Here is a 15,619-nt window from a genome sequence, read left to right as displayed (position 1 = left end):
AACTGGAAGATCTAAAGAAAGAAGCATTCCTGTATGTCAGTTATGACATAATATACAGAACATAGGTTAATTTACCAACATCTAGGTGCAAGCTTCCAGAAATATTCAACCACACTCTTTGGACAGATCTCTTAAACTAATACACGACAGTGAGGAACTGATGGTGATTGTTACCTGCAAATAATCTGTATCATATTTGATCCCACTCTCTTACCTGGCAAAAATGATGGGCTTTCCCTAAGTTAATGAAGGAAGATATTTTCTGAATGCATGGTGATAATATTCTTGGGCTATGTGCAGAAACACACCTGAAAGAGTTTCCTCAAGAATCCATGGTTTTCTCACAAGCAACACATGGCATGCATCCCCAAAAATTCTGGGGAGGAATGACATTCATTTTCACCTGTTTGGACTCTGGTAGATGGTCCTATATTAAGAAGAAAAATTCAGAATACCCTTGAGTGACTAGAATTGGGTAGCTACCTTTAGAACTAAGCAACTTTTAGAAGGTTCATCTCTTCCAAGAAAAACACGAAATATCCCTGACACATCAGTATGAAATGGGAGGGGAAGACGAAATCCTTGTCTGCATGCAAGGGGACCATAACTGACTAACTTTTCAGAGAAAATGTGAACAACAACTGACTTAGTAAACAGCCACAAAACATTACCATCCAAAAGCTCTCCTAGTTGAACTTTATTTCTGGCCACTGAGATTTGTGAGAGAATCTACTCCAATGATTACCAAAATATAAGGAAGTAATGGGTTTCCATGGATTCTTGTTCAGTAGCTCTGGGGTTGCAGTTATTGTTCCATCTCTGTATCTGATCTCCCACCTACCCCTACTGCTGGAGAGCATTTGGGTATGAGAACACTAATTTGGATATTCTAACTGTGATTCAGCTCAAAGAGTAAAATACAAATGTTTTTATGATTAAGAAAAAAGTTGCAAACTCATCTATATCACAAGAAGAGGAAGGTTAAAGGGTGAGTATGAAAGGTGAGGATAAACAGGAAGAGGCTAGAGATGTGTAACATTTCTACTAACATAAGAGAAAGAACCTTAAGCATTTTGTGACAAGGGAAGCAAATCTGTAGAGCCAAAGCTAGTGAAGGAGCAGGTTGGAAGTATTGCAAATTTTAATTTCCACTACAATATGTGGAAATTAAATAACAGAATTTGATAAGTTGAGAATAACAGAGAAAACATAAAACCAGATATTCAAAATTCCATTAAATCTAGGAGTCATAGAACATGAGCTTTATGTTCCTTAGAAAGAAGAGGGAGAGATAGATGGAGGACAGGGAAAGTTTTAGTATAACTTGCTTTTTCCACTTTGTGTATAGCACAGTGCTACAGTCACTGACTAGCAAGCACCAATCTCTGGCACCACCATAGAAACTTAAATTCCTCAATCCAACAAAGCTCTTTTTACAACAAAACTTTGGTCAGGCTCCGTTTTTTTCTTTAAGGATTTTCCACTCACTTTCCTAAGAAATCCAGTTTTAATACTTTGCCTGTTAACTTGATTTACAATTATGACACTCTAGGTATTTGGTTAGTTTTCCCTCTTTTCTTATTCTCCAGATGCTATCTAATTACTGTGATTCCATTTTCAGCCAGAAGTCCTCCTTACTGCTTGATAATATTCTATCCCCCACCCATATGAAGGTCATTTTCTACACAACACCACTTGCCTATGCTGCATTCTGTATCTAGACTGGTATCTTTCTCATCCAGTATGCCTGTTATAGAGAGGTCCTTTCCCATACACAGACAATTAGCTTTATCATGGTTTAAAAAGTATATATGCATCAATGTAAAAACATATATAAAAGATACTCAAGCAGCTTATACTGATTCTTTATGAAGATGCATATGATCATTTGACATGAACTGTGCAACAGTGTGGCACACAGGCTTATGAATGGCCCTTGTTTCTGGCATCTTTTATTATAATATTGTTTAGAATAATGAGCAATAGTAAAATTTAAAGTGAACTGAACACACACATCAGAAGTCAAAAGCATTTTTTAGGTTAAAATTTTAAGCCAGATTGAAAGGAAGCAAGAAAAAGAAAAAAAATTCACAAAAAGAGTTGTATATTTTAAAATCTGTTTTACATATGCTATGCTGTTAACATATTACACATGGATTTGTTTGCAAAAAATTAAATGCTAAACATACAAGTAAAATAAAAAATACTTTAAACATCGCTCTGTGAGAACATCTAAACTGAAACCCACAAGATTCCTGGAGTTCGTTCAGGAACCTCCCACAGCACAGACCCCAGTAGTTGAAGTACCTGCTGGCCGCTGTGTTGAACCACACCTCACCTTTAGGAAGTGCCACCTGTGTAGGATGATGTAACAGTTCCTGCCAACCTCTCTGCCTGAAGTTAGTGATTTTACCTGGCATTGGCCAGTGCAAGGGTGTCAATGCCTGTGCAAACCCAGAAGTCAATCTTGTGTGATGATAGTGATTTCAAAACCACAGGTTTCAGAAAAGAAATATACTTTAGAATTGCTTTTCCCTAACTTTATCTCCTCATGTTAATCCAGGAGTAAGAATTTTAAACAATCATAACAACATAAATTCTACACCAAAGTGTCTTTTTAAGAAGAATGTGATGAAGAAAGAACTTAATCATTGATGGGGAAGGGAGTATGAAACCATAGATTTCAGGGAAACTTTTTTTTTTCTTGTAGTGGTTGGTTTTGGTTGTTTTTTTCTTTTCTTTTTTTAAATATTTATTTATTCACATGTGCATACATTGTTTGGGAAATTTCTCCCTCCTACCCCCATCCCACCCAGGGAAAGTTTTTTTAAGTGTATTCATATTTCAGTGGAAATTCATCACCTTCAAAAACTGGTTTTAACCTAACATTTCAAACTTGGAATGAATTTCTGAAGAAATACTTGTGTCATTACCTAGCTTGATTATATTATAATTCCATAGGCTAAATAATATAAATAAAATACAACAGAGTATACAAAGAAACAATCTATTTTTTTCACTATTCCGATTGATCTGAGGCATTAACACAACCTAAGCCAGCGCTGTACCACTGAACTATACCTCGTCCTTGAGGTATTTCTTAAGTGTGTAGATTTAAATAGAAAGCCCAAAATTAAGACGATGGAAGGTGGAACTGCACAAATCAGAAAACTTGGATAAATACCCACTTCTGAATGTTTTAATTAATTTGTTAAATGAGCACAGTCTTTTCTTTGAATGAAAGGAGAGTGACACAAGAAAGGTGTTTTTGTATATATGGGAATATGCATATATGCATGTGTGTTTTGCCCATTTATATGTATAAATATGTATTAATATAATCATATGTGTGTATTTATGAAAATATTTACTATTACATTATGTACAACTAAAGACCTAGTTGAAGATTTGAAATTCTATCAGAAAGAATTTTCAGATTCTCGAATTATTCTCTATTTCTACTTAAGTTTTTATACTTCCATGGTTTTACAAATGTATATGTATTGAGTGCACATGTCTGTGTGTGTGTATTAATGGGATTTGAACATAGGGCTTCATGCTTGCTAGGCAGGTGCCCTAGCACTTGAGCCACTCTGCCAGCCCTAGTGTTTATTTTTAAATGTTAAATTCTTGGGTTTGAAATATTTCAGCACTGGAGGATGGGCAGAGAAAAACCCATGTTTGACCCAAGAGTCAAAGGCGCATATACCAACACACACACATACACACACACACACACACACACACACACTTAAATTCTGTGTAACTAATGAGAAGATGAATAATTCATAAATTGGGGGAGAAGTTCATAGTTTTGTTATGTTACATTTTAGGATATTATTGGACCAAAGGGGGAAGATCTATTCTGGGAAAATGTCAGGTCAAAAAATACTTATGTGACAAGGTGATTTCCATTGGAGTGAAGAGAGTATGATGCATTTCTAGAGAGTGACTTCCTTCACCAGCAGCAATCAGATTTTAGCCAAAGGTCAAAAAATAACTCTAACAAAATTTCATCAAAATGAATCCTGTAGTCTATCCACACTTACATCTTGGCCAGGGAGAAATGGTCTTGGAGAGTGTGAACAGTGAAGGAAAACTTCTGCAGTAATATTGATTTTCAAAACAGCATAGGCTGGAAAGCAAAAAGTATTCCAGAATTACTATCTTCATAAATTCTTCCCCTCATAATAGTCCAGGTACAGGAATTTTAACTAATGAAACAGCATAAAATAACATTCAGCTAGGGCTAGGACAGAAACTCTGGGGTAGAGCACTTATATACCATGACCAAAGCCCCTAATTAAACTCCCAGTATTACCATGAAAAAAAATGAATAAAATTACAATAAAATAACTTCTACCCAAACCAACATAATATTTGATGCACATAATGTGTTTCTAATTTGGATTATATCTCGTTGTGTGTATGTTTTTAGCATCACCACTGATCTGGAAAATGCAATACCAATTCATGATTAAAACAATTTTTGAAGTTTAAAAGAAGTATATGATCGAGAAGGAATTTAAGCATTGATGTTTGTGGGGAGTATGAAAGAGTAGATTTCAAAGGATAGTTTTCTTCCTTTAATTGTATTCATAGTTCAATATAAACTCAAGCTCTTCAAAAGCTGGCTCTTAACATTGAAGGTTTGGCACATCACGCATTGTTAATAAATGCTGGCTGCTGTTACCTAGCTTCTAATTATTTACTGTAAATCTTACATATAAATACAAACAAACATACAAAGAAACATGTTTTTTGACATCTTGGGAATTAAAACTAGGGCTTACCACAAGGCAAGCAAGTGCTCAGTGGTAGAGCACTTTGAACTATGGTCCACTAGTCTCAGGTTGTCTTAGATATAATTTCTAGCATCCTGCTCAATGTTCCATTCTGGGAATTGAGTCTGTGTTCCATAGAAAATCTTGCCATGCATCACCAATTTGTAAACCTGTTTCCCATGAATGCGGGGATTAAAAATTCTTAAACTACTATGCCGTTATCTCCATGTGCTAACTTGGCATCTCTGTAAGCCATGATATGTATGTCAGGGCACACAAACAATATGGTTCATCAACAACCTACATCCTGCATGGCACCAGCCTCTGCCAGGGCCCCTTTGTGGGGCTGTGGATACTGAGAGGTTGCCAGAGACCAGGAATGATAAGGAACCCTCTACCACTTCCCACATCTGGGAGTCTCTCCAGTAAAACACCCACAGTAATGAGGGATTCCACCCAAAGATGCTAGTATTTTCATTCTTTCTGGTTTTAAGAAAGTTGGAAGAAATCATGGTTCTTAGGGAAAAGAATTTTACTTCAAAGCAGACATGATACTCCTATGTGGACACACACTGCCAGAGAGGATAATCTTCTGGTGGAAGACAAGTTGCTCTGTCCTGGATGCCCCATTCTGAACGGTCATCAACTATACATGTTCTCCTTGGGGCCTGGGATACTATACTAACACTGCAGTTCATACTGTTTAGCACACTAACTCCTAGCAGAACCCTACTCCTATGTAATGCTCTAATCATAACCCAAAAACATGACCCTGATTGTCAACTTCAAGGTAAGGCACTGGCTTCAAGCAGCCTTGCCAGTGGACGAATGTGTTGATGTGACTGTGTCTAGATATGTTCATGGAGATGTTGAAGGGATGTCAGTAGCTACTGAGTCCTTTGTATGAGGAAGAGGCTCAGATAAGGACTCCCCTAGAAGTGACCCTACTTCCTTGATTTTGAGCCAAACAGACTATGGGACTCTGGTAGCCAGGCAGCCAAATTCCATAACTGGCTAGAGCCAGTTCACTTGGCTAGGGACCTTGGAGACAGGAGGATATTATTTTGATGTCTCCCAACTTCCCCTGGCACTTTCCACAGAAAAGACCACAGTGGGTACATTGTATGCATCTGAAGACACTGGATCAGCCTTTGCCACAGACCCAGGTGCCTCAGGGCATTTTCAAAGTGGAACCCAAAGGTAAGTAGGGCTGACAAGGGCAGGTACACTCAGGCCAGGCAACAGCTCATACTGGCCAAATCTAATTTTGTGTACTTAGAAATTGACATGGTATGAGCTGACCAATATATTGAGTCAAAAAAGCATCTCATGTAATTCATGATTAAGATTTTGTGTGTATTTGCCCAATTAAATTAAGAGTAAGATTAAGTGGAGCAAGATGGCAGACTAGAAGCTTTCTCAATTTAATTCCATGAATGAGAAAAGTTAAAGTACCAACGGAGAGACTATGTTGAAGAGAAAGGACATGGTGACCTTGAAGGAGGGACAGGAGAAATAAAAAGCAGGGAGAAACAGAAAGGTAACTAAGAACAGTAAGCAACCCTCTGAAGCTCCATCTCTGCCTCCTTAGGAGGAAAGTGAAACAAAGTCACCAATACAAGGTAAGCTGAGTGGAGTTAGGCTTGGTGATAAACTGTTAGACTTATTTGCAGGACAAACCCACAACTTCTGAAAGGCTTAAACACAGTGAGGGAATTTTGGGTGATATTGACTTCTCCTGAAACATTTTTTCACTCCCCATTCCTGAGAAACATAGTCAGGTGCCCCATATACCAAGACAAGATGAAATGCTTAAGGGCCACTGTAGAAACAGAGAACCAATTCTATGGCTGGTTGATAGACAAGGATCTACCAGTGAATCTATGGGGGTTTGATTCCAGGTGGGGTCTAGAGAGGTGAGACTAAGAATGAGAAATCTTATGATGTTCCCCAACTTACAACCACCAATATATTAAAGAAGTCACTTAAGGTTTCACAAATAGAATGAATAATGAAAATTGGAGTAATTTTGAAATGTCCACACAATGGACACAATAGCTACAGTAAGTAGCTATTTAACAAGTAACTAAGTCTTTTTATGGCTACTACTGGAAGCATAAGATAAGCACCTATACTTGGTTCAGAATCCAGCCTTTAGTCATGATCTCCACGAATCTGGGATTGTCACATGGATTGTTACATGGATTACTACGTCCTGTCCCTCCAACTATTCCTTCTTAAAAATGACTTCATAAAATTAATATAAATTTTATCCCTAGCACAAAGACTCAAAACAGAAAAAGGAGAGATGAATTAGGCACTTACGAAAAATTCATGGAGAAATATATATGAGGAACAGCACACAGTATGGCGGTGTCCATTTAGGGGAATGTAAGATGGACAAACATCCTCCTTTTGTAAAACAAATATATATATATGATTTCAATATGTATTTGTTTATCCTCTCTATATAAAATGTATATAGATGTTCTTTCTGTGATTATGATAAAACCATAGAAATTCTTTTCTACAAGGAATCATCTATAAGCTATTAAACCACACATTTACCAATATTTGGAGGAATAGTAAAATGGAAATAATAGTGCAAATATAACTTTTCCTGTTACAACACTTATAACTCCTGTACAAGCCTTCACATACTGCATTATTTAGTTGACAAAAGGTGATAATATGAACTTTATCCTTATTGCTCCAATAGTCCAATAAAATAAGAATTAGCTTAGGGGAACATGGACTCAATAGCTAGAACATCACCATATATAAAGGTCAGGACTGATTTCTTATCCCTACCCATCACCTCTGTCAGACGTGTAGGCATTTGTCAATGATCTTCCCTTGTCAGGTTTTACACTGCTGAGTCAATGAATCTACTCCACCAACAATGGGCACAACAGGAAATGGATGGGTCAGGAAGACTCATTTTTCTTCTACCCACACATTTCCCATTATTATTAGGGTAGATTCTGGTAATAATTTTCTCACCTAATATATGTTTTCAAGAAGTATGTTGGCATATCCATCTAATTGCAGCACTAAGGAGCTCAAGGAAGGACTGAATGTCTGGAGTCCAATGACAACCTCTATTGTGTAATAAGACCCTGTCTCAAGAAAAATAAACAAAAAAAAAATTGAAAAATAATTAACCTCTAATTAGCAATGGTGACCCTACCAATTATGAAGACCTGCATGAGTCTTTCTATGCAAGAGTCTCTCATTTCATAGTAACACCTATTCGATAGTTTACATTATGTAATACTTCATTCTAAGGGAGGGAATCAGAGGACAAGAATTTTTGCCTACACTATTATGCTAAATACTAAGTTCATGAAAAACTTGGTACTGTAGAATTTCATTCCATTCACATACTATCATTCATTTATACATTTTGATTATTCATACTTTTGCTATAATAAATAATGCTACTACTAACATGTAAATACATTATTTTTCATGAGCATCAAGTATAATTTTCTGTAGTTAATACTCAGCCAGTGAGTAAGGAACAAATAGCATTCTAGGTAGTTTGTAGGTTTATATAAATTTATAGATAGGTTATTTCTCTACTTATTTGCTATAATTAACATTCCTGCAACAAATATCTAATTCAAAGATATAGACACATTTGTGGCCACTCTAGTGCCTGAATTCAGAGCCTCCTTCTTGCTACACATGCAATGGCCCTAGCCCAAATTATACATCCTTCAATGTTGTGAAACTATACAAATCCAAAGACACATTCTCAAATGTTTGGCCTCAGCATTAGCCATACTACAAACTAGATGCCAAATATCAAGCATAGAAAATGACATCTAATGGCGAAGGGCATAGCTCAGGCAGGAGAGAGTGTACCTAGCAAGTGTGAGGCCTTGGGTTAATACCCAATAACACAAAGAAAATACCTTACAGTAGGATATATTATATTAAATGTTATATTGGATATTTATAAATTACTATATGTAATATACATACATAGTGTTCTGAATATATATATACACACACACATACTTTGAGAATGGATGCTATTTGTATACTTAATGCTTAACATTTATTTATATAATGTTTGATATATATTTGTGTGTCTATCTACTAAACACAGTATCACACACATACATAACATAGAAACATTTAAGGCTACAATAAAATCTGGTAATGAAAATGAATAAACTGCATTTACCACAACATCATGGAGAAATACTGAACATATAATATAAAGTGAAAGAAACAAAATAACATGTACTGTTAAGGACAGGTATAGCAGTATCCCTACTGCTTGAATACATAATGACAAGGAATGTAACATAAAGAACAGTATGGAGGTTAGACAATGGCGAGACACACATATAATTCTAGCTACTTAGCAGGCTGAGATACAGAAGATCACAGTACAGGGCCAGCCATGCCAAATAGCTCATGAGACACTCATCTCCAAAATAACTATTTGTAATGAAAATACATAAATGTATTCTGACATTTTAACTATATGTAGATCACAGTGCATTGTTGTTGCTTTTTTGCTGAGAAATGGTCTCACTAGGCATCTCAGCTGACATCAAATGCAAGATCTTCCTGCCTGTGTCTACTGCATGCTGAAATTAAAGCAGGTCCTGCATCTCAGTGATGATATAATCGAGTGGTGATGAGGTCATTCCTAAGCGCTATGCTGCCATGTTCCCTTGGCATTCAACTCCTGTCACTCACTGTACCTTCTCAACAACAGCATGGAAAGGAGGAGATAATCTTTGCTGACTGAATTACAGCGCAGCTGTATAACATAGATTTCTGTATCACATTTTTTCAACTCTCAATATAATACTTGCAAACCAAAGACTTGCAGAGCACTTCTAATTCCTGCCAAGCATGAAACCCTAAATCCAAACTTAAGCATTATCCCAATCCCAAGATATTCACAAACCAAATCTAGCAAAAATCAAAAAGAGCATATGCCATGATTGATTTGATTCATTCCAGGGATACAAGTATATTTCAACACATGCAAATATATAAACATCATACACCATATCAACATCAACAAAATTCACATGATCATATCAATAGCTTCAGAAAAAGCTTTTGAGAAAATTCAATGTCCTTATTTGACAGAAGTTCTGAACACAAAAGGAATTAAAAGAATGTAACTTATCATACTACAGGATATGTATGAGTTGCCAGGAGCCAACCTCACACTAGACAATATTGAAACCATGTTCTCTGAAGTTAGGAATAAGAACAAAGCTGAACACTCTCCTAACTCTTAACCAATAAAGTGTTAAGAATTCCTAGACAACAAAAAGAAATAACAGGTATTCAAATAGGAAGCAAGAAGACAGATTATCCATGTGCAGATGAACTGATGTTATTATACCTAAGTCACTTTGAAAAAAACAGCAAGACACAAAGACAATACACAAAATCAGTAACTCTACAATACATAAACAATAAGCAATGGTAGAAATGGAGAAAACAATCCCACTCACAATAGCCTCTAAAAATCTAAATATCCAGGAGTGAATTTAACCGTAGAGGGAAAAGATGTCAACAAAAAGAGTATAAAATACAGAAGAAAGAAATTAAAGATAATACATGTTAAAGAAGACATCTGTGTTCTTGGATTGGCACAATCAAGATGTTAAAATCTTCACAACCAAAATAATGTGTACATTCAATGAAATATCCATCAGAATTCCAATGACATTCTTCCACAGGTAAAAAAAAAATCAATGACCTTAAAGTTGATATGGATGTAGACAAGATTCAAATAACTCAAGAAATACTAAGCAAAAACAGCAAGACTGGAGACATCACATCACAGCATTTCTCTTCAAATTATGCTACAGACCCACAGCAGTAAAACACCATGGTGTAGCACACAAACAGGCATCCAGCCTAAGTGAACAGAAGATGCTGAAATAAACCCACAGAATTAAAGTCAGGTGATTTTCAACAAAGGTGTAAAAATCCTATGTCAACAAAACCGGACATCCACACATAGGACACTAATATAGATGATCCCTGTTGCTTGCACAGAACAAAAATCAAGTCAGAGTGGAACAAAGACATTAATGTAAGAACTGAAACTTTGTAAGTAATCCAGAAAAAGACACAGAAATCACTGAAAGATAAAGTCATAGGCAACAACTTCCTGAACAGGACTCCAACTGCCAAGAAAATAAGAGCAAGGATTGAAGAAAGTGGTTGCATCAAACTAAAAAGCTTCTGCAGACCAAAGAAAACAGTCACTGTAATGAATGGTCAGTCAGAGAAAATATTTTCCAGCTACACATGTGACAATGGGCTCAAAATAACATAAAATCCAAAGGAACCATGAACCCAATTAATAAATGGGCAAATGGACTGAATGATTTTGTCAAAAAACAAACTAAAAATTGGCTAATAAAAGAAATGAAAAAATGTTCAATGTTGAAACATACTGGCTATAAATGAGATACAAATCAAAATGACATTGGGTTGTATCACACACTGGTCAGAATGGCTATTATCAAGAACACAAGGAAACAACACACACTAGAGACGATGTAAGCCTTACATACTTTTGTTGAAAATATAAATTTGTGCAGCCACTATGGAAATTGTTATAAAGGTTCTTCAAAAAACCTTAAAACAAAAACTACTATATGTTCTAACCATCCCACTCTTTCACATATAGCTACAGGAATGTAAGTCAAGATCCAATAGAGACAACTGCACACCCATGTTTATTGCAGCACTAGTCAACATAGCCAAGCTATTCAATTAGCATAAATGTCCTTCAACTTATGAACAGATGAAGAACACACTGTAGTGACATTTTCAGTTTAAAGGACAAAATTATGCATATGTATCTGCATGTAAATAGAACATGCTTGTAACTGTGGAACCGTTCACCGGAAAAACAGGTAGGCAGGAGAGTTAAAGAGAATGATGGGAATAAATGATGTCAAAATACATTGTGTCTGTAAGGGAGATGGCATAAGGAAACCTACAAAAAACAACTGATAAATTAGGGGCATTCAGGGTGATGGGGGAAAGAGGGGGCAATTGAGAAGGTCAGTCAGATCAGGAAACATTTATGCATGTGTGAAATGCCATGGTGAAAACCATTTGTAAAATTAATATGCACTAATTAAAAAACAAAAAAATTTATTTTGTGACATTGACTTAAGGGTACACACAGAGACCTGTGATTAAAGTAACTAACCAAAAATCATATTTACATTTATGGCCAGTTGGTTTTGTAAAGATGTTAAATCAAGTCACTGTGAAAAATAATGTTCAACAAGTTTTTCTAGTAAAAGTGGGTATGTGTATGCAGGCAAGTTGGACTCCTCCCTCATGCCATAAAAAGAAGGTGCTCAAAAAGTAGCATATACCTAATAATGAGAGTAAGAAGTAGAGGAAACTTAGGAATAAATTTTTAATGTTCTTATTTTAAACAATGTTTCCTGATAACAAAAAATGCACAAGTAATACAAGCAAAAATAAATAAATTGAATTTCATTAGAATTAAGCATTTTGTTAATCAAATTATACTATCAAGGGTGAGCATGGTTATTTATTCCTCTAATCTAAGAACTTAGGTGGTAAAGGCAGGAGAATCCCAGACTGAGAGCCATCTGGGGTACATAGCTAGTTCGTGATCAGTCTGACCTACATAGGTAGATATTCTGAGAAAAAAACGTAAGGCATGACGACTTGGCTCAGTGGTTTATGCTTGTCCTTGTATATGTAAGTCTCTGTCATTCAAATCAATCAGTCATCAATGAACAAGTTAAAGAACCAAATTATTAACAAAAAATGAAAATAAAATCCAAAGATTGAGAGATAACATTGCCTGTTTATTTGTTAATCTGTTTGTTTTATGAGATAAGGTTTTGTTATATAGCCCATGCTGGCTTCAAACTCTACATAGTCCTGGTTGCCTTTGAACTCATGATACTCGCCCCTTAGCTGACCATGTTCTGGAAAAAGACATGTATACTAGCCTGCCCAATTAAGATCTGTCTTAAGAAAAAGTGATTTCTTATATTCTTATATGTATATACACACACCTACATATATTTCTTATACACACACACACACATGAACAAAGTGGAAAGTCAGATCAAAAGCCAAAACATGCTTGCAGAAGGAAACCAATCAAATGAAACAAAAAAGGAGTGAAAACAGACTTTTGACAAACATTCCATGATTTTTATTATTTCATATTTTATAACAAAATGACATCATATACACAATATCCTGAAAATTAGGAAAATAAATTCATAAGAAAGGGGTAGAGTAAGAAGTCATAAACGAGACTTAAAAAGTGTTTATGACATGAGAGAAAAGGTATCTTAACAGAGTTTATAAAAACAAAGACTGGAGACAGACTGAGATAGGATCTGGGCTCTTTTATTCATTTCAGCTCACACTCAGAATTGGACCATGGGAGCAGCAACAGTGGCTGCCTTGTGCTATGTTGTAAGGCCTAAATAGCATTATAATATGAAAAGACTGCAGACTAAAACTTGTCAGCAAATAATCTATGAATACCTCACAAAAATTTAGGTAAATAAACTAGGTTTATACTAACCACTAAGTCAGGCTTTGAGCATAAGTGGTAGTAAGACAGATGTATCAATTATAAAATGTACCAATGTACTTAAGAGTACTATGCTATTCTTTGAGGGATGGCCTACAAAAACCTCCACTTCAGAAAGTTATTTAGTTTGTTTTAGTTCCAGGAATTGAACCTAGGGCCTTGTACATGCTAAACACAGGATCTTCTGCTAGCAGCCTTGGGATTGACCACCAAAACTGCCAAAAAACAAAAACAAAACAGCATGAATTATTGTTCTCTTGCTAACCTGTCTTTTCATTTTGGATAAGTATGATCAAAAACTAACCAGTGCATATTATCTTTTTCCCATACACTTTCCTTCCTGAGTAGGGCTATTTCCCTGACTCACCCCACAAGGCTCTTTCTGGCTGTTTTCCTGAGTGAATGTCTCAATTTACACCACTATTAAAATTTCTGAAAGGGGATTTGCATGCTGCTCAGTGATAATATACATGCTTGATATGAGAAAGTTCATGGCTTCCATTCACAGATCCACTCCCACCAACAAGAAACTGATTATGATGTACTATTCACTTCTAAGAAAGAAAGGAAATCCTGTCATTAACAAGGATTAATCTGGAGTACATCAGAGAAATGAAAAGAATCCATAAGGCAAGCAAATACAAGCATTGCACAATCTCCATCATAAAAGAATTTCTAAAGTTCACCTCACAAATTGAGAATGAAATGGTGGTTTTCAGAAGTAAGGGTGGTTAACAGAGAAGAGAGAAGGAAAGGAGCTGTTACAGTGACAAAAAGGTTGTCTTCTCAAATGTACATAATGAACTGAATATTATCACTATTCTACTGATAGACCCTTTATTATCCACAAAATTACTCAAGTTGACCATATGCATCTTATAAGACTAACAGAAAAGGGGACTGATACAAGACAGGAAATAACTACATTGAGAATATAATTTTAGCATGCATATATTAACAAAAAATCTCAATGGACCCTAAGCTTTTGATCTAACAGAGAACTGAAGATAATATTTTGTAGAAAAGAAATAGTTCAGTTATGACCTACTATCACAGATGCAATTTTGAACCAACATCTGAGGCCATTTTAAGGAAATCTCATTAATTTACAAACAATAGTTTCTGAGTTGCTGGTATCTGGACACAATCAAGACCTACACTTAGTTTTGTGGGATTAAAGTAAGGAAATAAAAAACACTTATGAACTCACTTATATGTTCATGAAACTTGGACTCTCAAACATGGTTTATTAATGGAAATATTAGTTTACTCCTTGTTATTATAGTCAAATAATTTTAAGATTAGCCCTTCTCCAGACATGCTTTTATACTATGTTTTTTCAATTATTTTGTGGTACTGTAGTTGAAACTCAGGACCTTGCACTTATTAGACAGGTACTCTACCACTAGAATCAACCCTCTCCCACCACCCCTTTATACTATTTGCAAGAGTTTTATCATAGAACACCTAACAACCTGTATTAGAAGTGCTGGTTGACTTTATCTAAACAAGTCTTATGGCATAAGGGACATAAGACAAAAGATAATTCTTTTATATGTAGAATTTTAAAAACCATAATGGAAAATAAACCTTTCATGTTATTACTCTCTTTGTTTTTACTTTGCTACTGGATTAAGCCAAGGTAAATTCTCTAGCATTGAGGTTCAGCCCCAATCCCACAGAATAACCTTTAAATTACAGAATGATCCTTTCAGAAATGAAAATTATGTATATAACAAAATAAAGAAATATTCTTGGAATAATCCTATTAAATAGGGCCTAACCATTTTCAAAATCCAAAGTCAATGGCCAGGCAAATAAAACCTAGAAATGAAAAAAAGACCCTGCATGGATTCAATCTACATATTCAGATCTCACCATTACCTTCTCAAAGATAGAGGTAATCCCCTATTTGTAACTTTGACATATCTAATAAAATCCCATACCTGAATGAAAACACTAAATCTTATACTAAGATATTTTATACAAATCATAAGGAAGTATTATAGAGTGTGATCCCACAAAAGAAGACATTTATACAATGGAACTCTAGTATTAACAAGTAGGTAAAATGACACCCAGGAAATGGATCCTCAAATGCATTCCTTTTTTCTGGCTAACCCCAGGCCAGATATACAAATCTCTCATCATTGATGAATGGCTCCATATTAACACATGGTTCTAGGACTCAAACCAGAAAACAAATTATGTGTGGATGCTATTAGAAATCATCTTG

Source organism: Castor canadensis, chromosome 19 (genome assembly GCF_047511655.1).
Source record: "Castor canadensis chromosome 19, mCasCan1.hap1v2, whole genome shotgun sequence".
Taxonomy (NCBI): domain Eukaryota; kingdom Metazoa; phylum Chordata; class Mammalia; order Rodentia; family Castoridae; genus Castor; species Castor canadensis.
This window is presented reverse-complemented; position numbering follows the sequence as displayed.